Source organism: Sapajus apella, unplaced genomic scaffold (assembly GCF_009761245.1).
Source record: "Sapajus apella isolate SASKATOON/1434 unplaced genomic scaffold, GSC_monkey_1.0 scaffold126, whole genome shotgun sequence".
In the NCBI taxonomy this organism is placed as follows: Eukaryota; Metazoa; Chordata; class Mammalia; order Primates; family Cebidae; genus Sapajus; species Sapajus apella.
Genome location: NW_022437066.1, coordinates 3,492,912 through 3,505,805, shown reverse-complemented (window position 1 = coordinate 3,505,805; position 12,894 = coordinate 3,492,912).

Genomic DNA, 12,894 nt, shown 5'->3' with positions numbered 1-12,894 from the left:
CTGGGGCTGGTCTTGAACCCTCTCATGCACCTGTGTCCAGCTGGGCACCCTCCCCGGGAGGCACCAGACACACTGAAGATGGGGAGTGGGGCTTCGAGGGTCCAGGTCCTGCCCTGTGGTGGTGGGCACAGGGCAGTGTGACCTGTGTCCAGAGCAGGGGTGACTCCCAGGTGAGACTCAAGATGGAACAGCCTGCCGCCTGAAGGACACACATGCATTCACACACTTGCATACTCACACAGGCAGACATGCTCACGTGCACCCTCAAACCCATTCATACACATGGACACATACATTCACACGCTCACACGCACACTTTGGCATGCACGCCCATGCTCAAGCCACATGCATATCCATACACACTCCCCTGCACACACCCATACATGCTCTCATGTGCACACTCCTACACCCTTGCACACACACCCACACACGCTGTCATGTGTACACACACCCTTGCACACACCCATACATGCTCATGTGGGCTCATACACCCTTGCACACACCCATACACACTCGTGCACACGCCCTCACACACACCCCCATACAGGCTCTCGTGCACACACACACCCTTGCGTGCACTTATACACGCTCATGTGTACACATACACCCTTGCACACACACCCATACACGCTCGTGCACACATACACCTTTGCACACATACCCATACACGCTCTCATGTGCATGCTCATACACCCTTGCACACACCCATACGCTCATGTGTACACATCCTTGCACACACACCCATACACGCTGTCGTGTACACACACCCATACACGCTCTCATGTGCACACATACACCCTTGCACACACACCCATACATCCTCGTGAAAACACCCATACGCACTCCCGTGCACACACTGACTCCCACTCATGAACATCACACTTGTGCTCCGCCCTGGAGGGGTGTGCAGAGCAGTGGGGGTTGTTGGGGGCAGGGCTGAGTCAGCTCCCTTGCTGGAGTCAGGACGCCACGGCAACGTTCTCCCTCTTCCTGGGAGCAGCAGCTGTGCCCTGAAACTCGGCCCCTCCCTAAGCCCCAGCTGTGAATGGTTGGTGCCACAGGAGGCTGGACACACTTTGCCATCTTAGGAGCCGCTGAAGGTCCCAGCGAGGAGCCTCCCTGGGTGTTGCACGCCCTCCGCTGCCAGGGCCTTGGCTCTGCCCACCAAGACCAGCCTGGGCTTTTCCAGAGGGCCCCAAGTGAGAATGGACCCTGAGGGAGGGCAGAGCCCTGGAAGTACCCACCCGCTTCCTCTGTGCCCCACAGCCCTCTGCCGATCTGGCCTGGGGGGCCTGGCCCACCCAGGCTCCCTGTAGACAATCTTGTACACATAAAGCAGGCGGGACCCTTCTGTGGTCTGGAAAGGGGGTTGGCCCTGGGGCCTTGGGAACTGGAATGTGGGCTCCGTGTTGCAGGGCCTCCCGTCCTGCTGTGGGCATGGCCACATGGCTGAGCAATGCTGTGTGAGACAGCAACACAGGTTGGAAGCTGGCTCTGTGCCCTGGTGGCCCCCTGGACGCTGGGCACCTGTCTTCAGGGTGAGTGAGGGAGCCCTCAGAGTTCTTAGACCATGGTGCACGGACAAAAGGGGAAAGCTCAGGTGTGCGGGTGCAGGAGACGGACCGCTTGGGGCTCCAGGAGAGCCCCAGGAAGAGGAAGCTTCCTCATGGGTTCCCAGGGCCTTGGTGCTGGTTTTAATAATGGGGCAGGGAACTACACGGGACTTCCTGGGGTGAGCGTGGTGGGGGAGTTTGGTGTCCCTGCAGGGACATGAACGCCACCCTGTGCTCACACCAGCCAGGCAGAAGCTCCAGGCTGCCGACTGGCATGGCATCGCAGGACACCCCAGCCTTGGGCCTCCCTGCGGCATCTGGTTGCCATGGCGACTCCTGGCCAGGGAAGTCCCTCGGGACCAGAGATGCTGGGCCTGATAAGTTCATCACCAGCACGCTCAGGCGGTGACAGCCAGTGTGGGCTGGGGGGCTGTGAACTGAGAGGCCTGTGAGGGCGGGGCTTAGGCACCTGCGGTGGGGGCAGGGACACATGGCTCTTGGATGGGTGTTACTGAGCTCCCCGTGCTGCTGTCTCTACCGTCGGCCAGCAGACAGCGTGATGGGAGGAAGGGCACGCGTGGGGAATGGGGCGCATCCTGGGAGAACAGAGCAGCCCCTCACAGAGACCCCGGTACAGGCAGTGCATACGCAGGGAGGAGGAGGCGGCCATTGCTGTGCCCGAGGACATCCGCACCTGGGTGGCCAGAGGAGGTCAGGGAAGCCTCGGGAGCCTCAGGAGGGAGGGGCTGGGGTGTGGAGGCGTCGGGAAGGGCCACGTAGTGCCCGCGTCCCAGGCCCCGGATTCTCCGAGGGGCACACCTGCTCCCCCTCCCCCGGCAGGGACTCAGACAGCATCGGGGCAGGCCGGCCCTGGAGTGTGGCTCTTTCCGCCTGCCCTTCTGCCCTCTGCACAGATGCCCCGAGGGAATCCGCAGTCCCCAGAGCGTGTCCTCACCCTCGCAGAGCCCCTGGGAGGAAGGAGTTTGCCCAAAGGGAGCCCGAGGCAGGACCAGGTCCCATCCCACCCCCTGGGTTATAACCCAAGGCCGTCAGCATGTGCTGGCCCCAAGGACAGATGCACCGTGCCCGTGGCCGCGCCCGTGCATGAGGCAGCGCTGCCCCCTGCTGGCGATGCTGGGACAGCGCGGTGCTCTGGTCCCTTCTGGCACCTCCAGTCCCGCGGGGGCCACAGTGGCTCCGGCAGCCCCCGGGGCTGATTCCTGAGTTAGAATCACCCGGGGAACTCCCCCACCCAGTCACACCCCTGCTCACTGCAACAGGCAGTCCAGGCAGGAGCCAGCTGCATCCGAGTTTCACCCAGGTGCCTGGCGGTCAGCTGTGTGGGAAGCTGGGCACACAGCGCTACTACTGGGTGGCAGGTGGGCTTGGCCTGCAGCAGGGGCGGGGCGGGGCGGGAAGGTGAGGGCGGAGTGGCAGGGAGGGAGGGGGTGGGTCCTGCCCTCTCTGAGTCCCAGCTCTCCATCTCCACAATGAGGACACACTCCCTACTTTCCAGGGCTGTTGTGACCAGGGCCTTGGCCACCCAGAAAATGCTTTACAGCGGCTGCTAATGCAGGGCATGCGGGAGGGGCCGGGAAGACTCAGTCCTTTGCTCTTGGGACGAAGGGTGGGCAGCAGGAACCCTTGGAGATTTGACCTGGATCCACCTCTGGGCAAGGCCAGGACTGTGGGCCTAGGTTCCAGGGCCTGGGGGCCAGGAGGTGGCATCATGGCTCTTGCCCACTATGGGGCATGGGGGAGGTCAGGTGCCATGGTGCCTTCCAAGGTGAGCAGTGGAGCCCTTGAGGTCCAAGGGCAGAGCAGAGACCCCTGTGTGGGTCAGTGGGGGCATTGGGGAAGCACCGAGACAGGACTCAGTGGTCTCCCTTCCTTCCCCCTCCCTCCTTCCCCCCTCCCTCCTTTCTCCTCCCTCCCTCCTTTCCCCTCCCTTCCTCCTTCCTTCCTCCCTCCTCTTCCCCCCTCCTTCCCTCTTTCTTCCTTCCTCCTTCCCTCCTTTCTCCCTCCATCTTCACCCTTCCCTCCCTCCTTCCTCCCCCTGTTTTCTCCCCTTTCCCCCCTCCTTCCTTCCCCCTCCTTCCTTCCCCCTCTTTCCTTCCCCCCTCTTTCCTTCCTCTTTTCCCTCCTTCTTTCCTCCCTCCTTCCTCCTTTCTTCTCCATTCCCTCCCTCCTGCTTCCTCCCTCTTTCCCCTCCCATCTTTCCCCCTTTCTTCCGTCCCCCTCCCTCCTTCCTTCCCCCTCCCTCCCTCTTTCCTTCCCCCTCCCTCCCTCCTTCCTTCCCCCTCCCTCCCTCCTTCCTTCCCCCTTCCTCCCTCCTTCCTTCTCCCTCCCTCCCTCTTTCCTTTCCCCTCCCTCTCTCCCTCTTTCCTTTCTCCTCCCTCTCTCCTTCCCTCCTCCCTCCCTCCTTGTGCCTCTCCCTCTGGCCCAGGCCTGTCCTGAAGACTCTCATCTACTCCACCAGGGCAGGAAGGCACTGAAACACCGGGCCCCTGGGGCTGGACCCCTGAGGATCCACATGCCTCCCTGCTGCCCTCAGCAGGTGACACTGATGCAGCAGAGCCTGTTTCGGCGACAGAGAGACAGGTCCCAGGGTCCCTGAAGAACAGGGAGTCCATCCTTGGGGGAAGCTGGCCAGGCAGGGCCTTCATCCTCCCCTGTCCGTGCAACAGCAGCTGCCAAAACCTGGCCCAGCCCATCTTGGGGGGCAGCGGAACCCCACCTCCTGCAGTGTGAAGGTTAGAAAACCAGGCCTGAGGGCCATGCCCATTGGAGGACCATGGGCAAAAGCACTTCCCTCCCCAGCCTCAGTCTCCCCCGTGGCCCGGGTGAGAATTGCAGTGAGTGTTGTGTTGTGAAGCCCAGGAAGGTCACACCAGGGTTGAGCTCTCACTGAAGAGTGGAGAGCAGTGATCTCACCAGGGGAGCTGAGCCCGCTGCTCGGGTACAGAGTGTGGCTGGAGAGCAGGTGGCGTTCAGGGCCAGCACTCTGGCCGAGAGCTGCCTCAGTGTTCGCTCAGGAGGACCCTTGCAGACAGACGTGTGTCCGTGCACAGGTTAGGAAGCACACATGACTTTCTTGCTCTGTCTGCCGAGATAGACACAAAGGAACCAAGGCCTCCCAGCAGCAGTGGACACCCTGGTGCCCAGGTCTTGGTTTCTAATGCCCTTCTCCAGTAAAAGGACAAGGCTCCTTGGCGAAATGGCTGATTCTAGGACAGGAACATCTTGCAGAACCAGCAAGTAAAAGTAAAGAAGTGCTGAAAAAAATATTAAAACAAAGCCAAACAATGAGGGCCTGTCAGAGGGACATGGGCGCCGACCGGAAGAGTTCCGGGTGGCCAACGCAGGAACGTGTGAGCTGCAGCAGAAGAAATCATGCAGTATTGGATTAGAACACAAAGCGTAGAGTAAATACCCACTGTCGGAAACAGATGCTCGGTGCTGCAAAGAAGAATCAGCACGGAGACAAAGGATCTCTCAGCAAAGCAACTTTTACTTCCTGGACTGCAGGAAGGGATCCTCGCCAGCCATCGTGCCACGAGAGTACAATGAACAAAGGAAAAGCAGACATGTTTATCCCTTACACCTTTGGGGTCGTCCTCTCTGCTGTGTCTGATCTCTGTTGGCTGGAGCCAGACCTCACAATCTAAACTAAAACCTGATTGGCTAACAACTTAACACTTTTCTAAACAGGTAAAAGCCATGGAGAGTTGGGACCTGCCTGTGAGCACGTCCAGCACAGACATCTTGGTTAAAGCACAAGGACATAGAATGTGCTACGTGCTTGTAAGCACGGCAAGTTTAACAGCTACGTAGGATAGGGCTTAATAGAGTGTTATTAACAAATTTATTCTTGGCCGGGTGCGGTGGCTCACGCCTGTAATCCCAGCACTTTGGGAGGCTGAGGCAGGCAGATCATGAGGTCAAGAGATCGAGACCATCCTGGCCAACATGGTGAAACCCCGTCTCTACTAAAAATACAAAAATTAGCTGGGCATGGTGGTGCGCGCCTGTAGTCCCAGCTACTTGGGAGGCTGAGGAAGGAGAATTGCTCGAACCTGGGAGGTGGAGTTTGCAGTGAGTTGAGATTGCACAACTGCACTCCAGCCTGGCACCTGATGACGGAGTGAGACTCTGTCTCAAAAAAAAAAAAAAAATTTCTTTTTTTTTTTTTTTTTTGAGAGGGAGTTTCACTCTTGTTACCCAGGCTGGAGTGCAATGGCGTGATCTTGGCTCACCGCAACCTCTGCCTCCTGGGTTCAGGCAATTCTCCTGCCTCAGCCTCCTGAGTAGCTGGGATTACAGGCACGCGCCACCATGCCCAGCTAATTTTTGTATTTTTAGTAGAGACGGGGTTTCACCATGTTGACCAGGATGGTCTCGATCTCTTGACCTCGTGATCCACCCGCCTCGGCCTCCCAAAGTGCTGGGATTACAGGCGTGAGCCACCACACCCGGCCAAAAAAAAAAATATTCTTTAACAAGCAAGGAAACTTTGAAGAGGAACTTTTACTTCCCACATCCACAAGTCCACACTCATGGACATAAATGACTGAATCCATAAATACATGGTGGAGACACACAAACTCCCAGTGCAGAATGCCAAGTAATTTCTGCGGACGCTCAGCCCTTAAGGAAAGGGGCGTAGCTCTCACTCCCCGCATGTGGGCTGAGCATAGTGACTTTTTTTGAAAGAGGATGGCACAAAAGGGAGAGCAAGGAGTCGCTTTCCAGTCTCTTTTCTGACGAGCACTTGCCGCCAGGTGACCCTCATCGATGTCATCAGTGGTGTCCTGTGGAGAGGAAGCCCTGGTGAGAAGGGACCCTCGCCTCAGCAGCCTTCCTCCCAAAGCTGTAACCCCTCTAACCATGAAGAAAACATCTGACAGGTAGCAAATATGGGACTTTGGATTTGGACTTTTGAGTTAATGCTGGAAGGACTTAAGACTTTTAGACTGTTAGGAAGGCAGGATTGTGTTTTGAAATGTGAGAAGGGGCTGGGCGCAGTAGCTCACAGCTGTAATCTTAGCACTTTGGGAGGCTGAGGTGGGTGGATCTCTTGAGGTCAGGAGTTCGAGACCAGCCTGGCCAACATGGCGAAACCCCTGGGGCCAACATGGTGAAACTCCTTCTCTACGAAAGATACATAAATTAGCTGGGCGTGGTGGCAGGTGCCTGTAATTGCAGCTACTTGGGAAGCTGAGGCATGAGAATCACTTGAGGTCAGGAGTTCAAGACCAGCCTGGTCAACATGGTGAAACCCCTTCTCTACTAAAAATAAAAAAAATTAGCCAAGTGTGGTGGCGGGTGCCTGTAGTTCCAGCTACTCAAGAGGCTGAGACAGGAGAATCACTTGAACCTGGGAAGCAGAGGTTGCAGTGAGCTGAGATCGCGCGACTGTACTCCAGCCTGGGTGACAGAGGGAGATTGTTCAAAACAAACAAACAAACAAAACCACCTGAGAAGGACATGAGATTTGGGAGGGGCCAGGGGCAGAATGATAAAGTTTGGCCCCGTGTCCCCCACCAAATCTCACTTTGAATTGTGATCTTCAGTGTTGGAGGAGGGGCCTGGGGGAGGGGATGTTGTCCTTCTGTTCTCGTGAGATCTGGTCCCTTACTTGCTCTCTCTCCTGATGCCGTGTGGGACGCACCTGCCTCCCCTTCATCACCTGCCACGATTCAGTTTCCGGAGGCCTCCCCAGCCATGCCTCCTGCCCAGCCTGCAGAACTGTGAGCCGGTCAAACCTCATTTCTTACTAAATTATCCAGTCTCCGGTTGTTCTTAAGTGACAACGGACTGAAACGGCGCCTGACCAGCACTCCTTGGGACAGTCAAGGTCATCAAAGACAAGAGAGCTTGAGAGGCTGAGACCACAAGAGGAGCCTCGGGACACACGTTGACTCAGCGTCCTGTCTGGACACAGAGGCTGGCGTGTCCGTGCTGGTTCAGGACTGCCACACAGGTGCTAGGCTAACGTGAGATGTTAGTGAGCGCGGAGCTAGGTGTGGGGCGTGCGGGAACTGTGGTACCTTCGCAACACTTCAGCACATCTAAAAACGATTCTAAAATTCAAAAAGCTTCTTTAAAAACTGAAAGCAGCATGTATCTCTATGGAAAATCTGGCTGAGGTGCCTGTAATCCCTGCACTTTCAGAAGCCGAGGTGGGCAGATCGTGTGACCCAGGAGTTTGAGATCATCCTGGGGGATGTGGAGAAACCTCATCTTTACAAAAAAAACAAAACAACAACACCAACAAAAAAACAAACCACTCCTGCAAAAATTAGCTGGGCACAGTGGCATGTGCCTGTGGTCCCAGCTACTCGAGGCTGAGACCGGAGGATCGCTTGAGCCTGGGAGGCCAAGGGGCAGTGAGCGGTGGTCCCACCACTGTACTCCAGCCGGGGCAACAGAGCAAGACTCTGCCTCAAAATTTAAAAAGCCACAGGCTGTGCCTAAGTCATCGTGGAAACTGCTGTGCTTACTGAAGAGCTATCATGAGACATTCCAGCAGCTGGAAATCAGGATTTAGCTTTTCCAAAGCGATTCCATGCCTCAGCTGATCCCCCCCGTCAGATACGCAGCGGAGGAGACAGAGAACGTGGAACTGGGTTGCTGATGGGAGGAGGCCAATGGGGCGACTTTTTTTTTTTTTTGAAACAAGAATTTTGCACTGTCACCCAGGCTGGAGTGCAGTGGCACGATCTGGGCTCACCGCAACCTCTACCTTTTGAGTTCAAGCGATTCTCCTGCCTCAGCCTCCCAAGTAGCTGGAATTACAAGCGTGCACCACCACACCCAGCTATTTTTTTTTTTTTTAATTTTCAATACAGGCAGGGCTTCACCATGTTGGCCAGGCTGGTCTCGAACTCCTGATCTCAAATGATCCACCCACCTCAGCCTCCCAAAGTGCTGGGATTACAGGTGTGAGTCACCATGTTGGGCCCAATGAAGCGACTTTTGAGGGTGACTGCCCCCAACTCCTTCCCCCTTGCCCCCTCTCTCCCTCCTACACTTCTAAGGCTGGGATGCAAGTGACCTGACAACCCTTGCCCAGGGGTGGGGGGGACGCTGTTTCCCGCAGTGCCGGCTCACCACAGGTAGCTGTGGAAGAACTGTGGCCTAGGTGGGAGCGGCCCAGCCTGGGGGGCTGGGGGATTCCCCCAAGCAGGCCCCGAATCCAACCGCCCAGCAGCATCTTCTGGGCCCCACTACACAGGCTGGACTCAGCCCTCACGACCTTCTCACGTCTGCCTGGCTCTTACTGGAATGGCAATGTCCTTCGTCTCCAGGGGCTTCGTGTTGCCCTCCCAGCAGCTCCGTGAGGGAGGAGGGGTGAGAAGCGCAGGTTCACAAAGGAAACTGAGGCCCGGAGAGGAACGGGCCTCACAACCCACACAACAGTGTCAGGACCGTCAGCTAGGCTGTCTTTGCAGGTGAGCAGTGGTCTCGAGGGAAGCCGGGCCGGCCTGCACACTTCCTGCTCTCCTGCTGCCAGTCCTGGAAGGAGGGAGGCGCTTCTGGGAGGCTTCTCGCTGGACTGCCCTCGCCCGGCACTCGCTGGGGTGCCGCTGTCAGAGGCAGCATGTCCACCTTACAGCACAGGTGCACATTCGCCACCGAAGGCCTGTTCCTTGATAACTGTCACAGCTGGGGAAACTGAGGCTGTTGCATGACCAGCAGTGGTCAGGGGTGCGGCCATCCCCTGGGAGCAGCAGGATCATGTGGAATCTGCAGCAGCACCCTGAGGGAGGCAGGTGAGGAGACTCAGCGTGCTGTCACCCAGAGGGAGGAGGAGGATGTGGATGGCGGGGCACCAGGGAGCTGGGTGCAGCTGTGGGGTTTCCTCCAGGCTGAGTGGGGTGGTGGTGGGCGGGGACTTATCTGGGGTCCTGGTCCTGCTGAGCTGGTGATCACTGTTGCGTGTGCCCGTGACTCAGTTTCCCCTGTTTGGTGTGATGGGATGGGCATGACCCTGTCACAGGACTGTGTAGCAAGTCTTCCTCCACACTTCAGCTCTTGCATTTCAGTCTGAAAGGCCCCCTCAGGCTCAGCCTGTGCAGGAGTGGCCTCTGTGCTTTGAGGTAGGGGGAAGCAGAAGGGGGGTCCCAGCTCCCAAATGCTGCCCACCTGGAGGAGCCAGGGCCAGTGCCAGTGAACGTGCCAGGAGTTGTGGGTGGACCAGGGCCTCAGCCTGATGCCCGGGGAGTGTCTCACCCTTCTCTGGCTTGGACTCTTGCTCTTGCATAAAAACCGCCACGTTCTGGGTTAGAGGCCCCAGGGCCAGGGGACTGACAGGGGGAGCTTTCCTCTTATATGAAAATTTTTGTGCTGCAAAGAAAAAAAATCAGTACTGGAACAAAAGATCTCTCAGCAAAGCAATTCTTTTTTTGTCATTTCCTGCAGGAAGGGTACCCTTGTTAGCAATCTTGCCACCTAGAATACAATGAACAAAGGAAAACAGACACATTTATCCCTTACACCTTTGGGGTCGTCCTCACTGCTGTGTCTGATCTCCGTGGCTGGAGCCAGACCTCACAATCTAAACTAAAACCCGATTGGCTAACAACTTAAAACTTTTCTAAATGGGTAAAAGCCATGGAGAGCTGGGACCTGCCTGTGAGCACGTCCAGCACAGGTATCTTGGTTAAAGCACAAGGACGCAGAATGTGCTATGTGCCTGTAAGCACGGCGTGTCTCACAGCTACAGGATAGGGCTTCACAGAGCTACTAGCAAAAAGCAAGAAGGCTTTGAAGAAAGTGTTTAAAACAAACTATTATTTCTAGAACTTGAAATGATTTTTCTTAAACAAGAAAGGAAACTTTGAAGAGGAACTTTTCTCCTTCCCACATCTCCTAACAGAGAGGCAGGCTTTGGGAAGATTTCTCATTTGTTGGGGTTGGATGTGGTTGGGGAGGGGAGCAGGAAGATGTGGGCTCCGTAGAGCCTCTGGGTCTCAGGTGGTGACCAGGAGCCCAGGGCCCTGCTGGTGGCGCAGGCCTGGAACCCCGTCCATGGTCACTTCTGCTCTGCCCCTGGGAGATACAACTGTGGGCTCTGGAGTCACGCATGTCAGCTCCGCGCTTGCTTATCCTGAGCCTCAGTTTCTGCCTCTGTGGAATGGGGTAATCCTAGCACCTTGCTGGTGGCGTTGCCTGAGCCGAGGCCTGCAGTGTCTCCCCCTGGCATCACCCCAACGCTCAGTGAGGGGCAGCTGTGCGTGACTCAGAGCGAGAGACCTTCCAGGTGCCAGGCTTTGCAGCCTCATTGGCCTTTTCTAAGGGCCTTTCTCCGGGTGCCCAGGGAGGTGTGTGGTTTGCACAGAAGCCATGACAAATGTGTGGGCCTAGGACCCAGCTGCTGTGAAGGGCCTGGGAGAGCCGGATGTCATGTGTGCAGGGAGTTGACCCCAGCTGTGGGGCAGAGTGTCACCGGGCTGGAAGTGGGAGTGGAAGGAGGACAGCATGAAGCCCCTGGAGATGAAGGACGTTGCTACACCGGTGAGAGCCACGCAGACATGATAAGGGCATGAAGGCCACGTTCAGCCACGTGCAGTCGTGCCCAGAAGATGCTGCTGGGCGGTTGGGTTTTGGGCCTGCTCAGCAGGAATCCCCCAGCCCCCAGCCTCAGCTCTTCCCACCTGGGCCACGGTTCTTCCACAACTACCTGTAGTGACATGGGGCTGCAGGGGCCCGGGGTCAGCGAACTGCAGACTGTCCAGGGCATAGCGGGCCAAGGTGTCAGTGTCACTGGAGGGCGTGAGGTCACAGCGGCCCTGGGTGGGGACAAATCCACAGGGCAGGACCCAGGAAACTTCCTGTAAGTACACACCTAGTGAACTTTGAACGCAACAAACAAGTTGCTTTAATTACAAACAAGACACTTTAGAGAAAAGCAAACAATTTACCAAAAACCTCACGTGAACTAGGAGCAAATGGACCATGGGCTGAGGGGCTGTCCAGCCGTTTGGCCATTCGAGTCGGCAGCAGGAGCTGCCCACAGCACTGTGATGAGGACTCTGAGGCCTTGTGTGGGTGCAGCGGACTCAGGCCTGATGGGGCCCTAATGGGACTGCCACTGTGCAGCTACGTGCTTCAGTGGGTCAGTTGGAAAGTGGGGGTGTGGGACGGCAGGCAGCCTAAAGGTCCAAGGCCAGCAGATTTTGTTCTGCTGTCCCCCTGAATTTGGAACTTGGCGGTTTCCTTGCTGTTGGCCATGTCAACCCCTCTTAGGGCTCTAGAGACTCCCCCAGTCCCTGAACACCCGCCTTGCCCCACCCCGCCCCCCGCGCATTGGGAGAGACCTTGGTTCTGTTTGGGGAGTTACAACAGCTTGTAAAGCCGGGCTGCAATTTTCTGAGTTCCCACTGGGTGGCACCCTCTAATGATTCCAAGCTTTAGGATTTATAAACCCCAAATACCTTATTGATGACATCCAGTAAAGCCTGTGTTTGTCACTGAATTCTGTGAATGAGAGCATTGAAAATTAAGTCGTGTTCAAGGAAGGAGGCATTTCACAGACCCTTTGTCTTCTCTGCCAGCGACTCTGTTTCCTTGGCTTGCAGGGCAACAGTTCATGGGAACTGTAGCAAAAGCAACTTCCCCGGAGGTCAGGACGCTTACAAAACTCATCACAACGAAAGATCCTCAGCTTGCCCCCCCAGAGAGGCCATGGGAGCTGTGTGCAGGGTCAGCCCTACCCGGGTGTCTCAGAGTATACCCAGTGCGAGAGGAGAGCATCGTTAGGCACCTGCGTCACTCGGGACACAGCGGGACCTGGTGCCAGGGCTGTCAGCATCCCCGTCCGCCACCTGAGGGCAGCGTGGCCCGCTGAGTGCACCCAGCAACCAAACTGGTGGCCTTTGCTGATCGGCTAAGCCCTGATGTTTCCCTGGCAACCACCTCCCGGCTCCTCCCTCTCCCTTTTGCCTAGTCCTGGAGCATGCTACTTAGTTTGATTTGCAGATGCTGTCTTTTTGCTCTCTGTCTCTGTGCTTAGGGGCCAAGATGCTGCCCCAGAATGGACCGTGGTGGGCTGTGGAAGCAGGGATGGACCCACATAGGAACATCCCTGATTTCCTCTTAGCCAAAGGGTCCTCCTTTTCCTCCAATGCTTGTGTTTCCCACATCCCTGCTCTGGAAAGGAAGGGCAAAATACAGAGATGGTGCTTTCAGAGCCAGGAGCGAAGGCGGAGAACTCTGATGCTTCTGCGATTCTCCGGGCAGGGCCCCTGCATCCCTCCCTGCCTGCCGCCCATCTCGTGAGCTGGGGAGAGCGTCCTGCCCCTGCCTGCTGCTGAGGGGAGGGAGGGGATGCAGAACA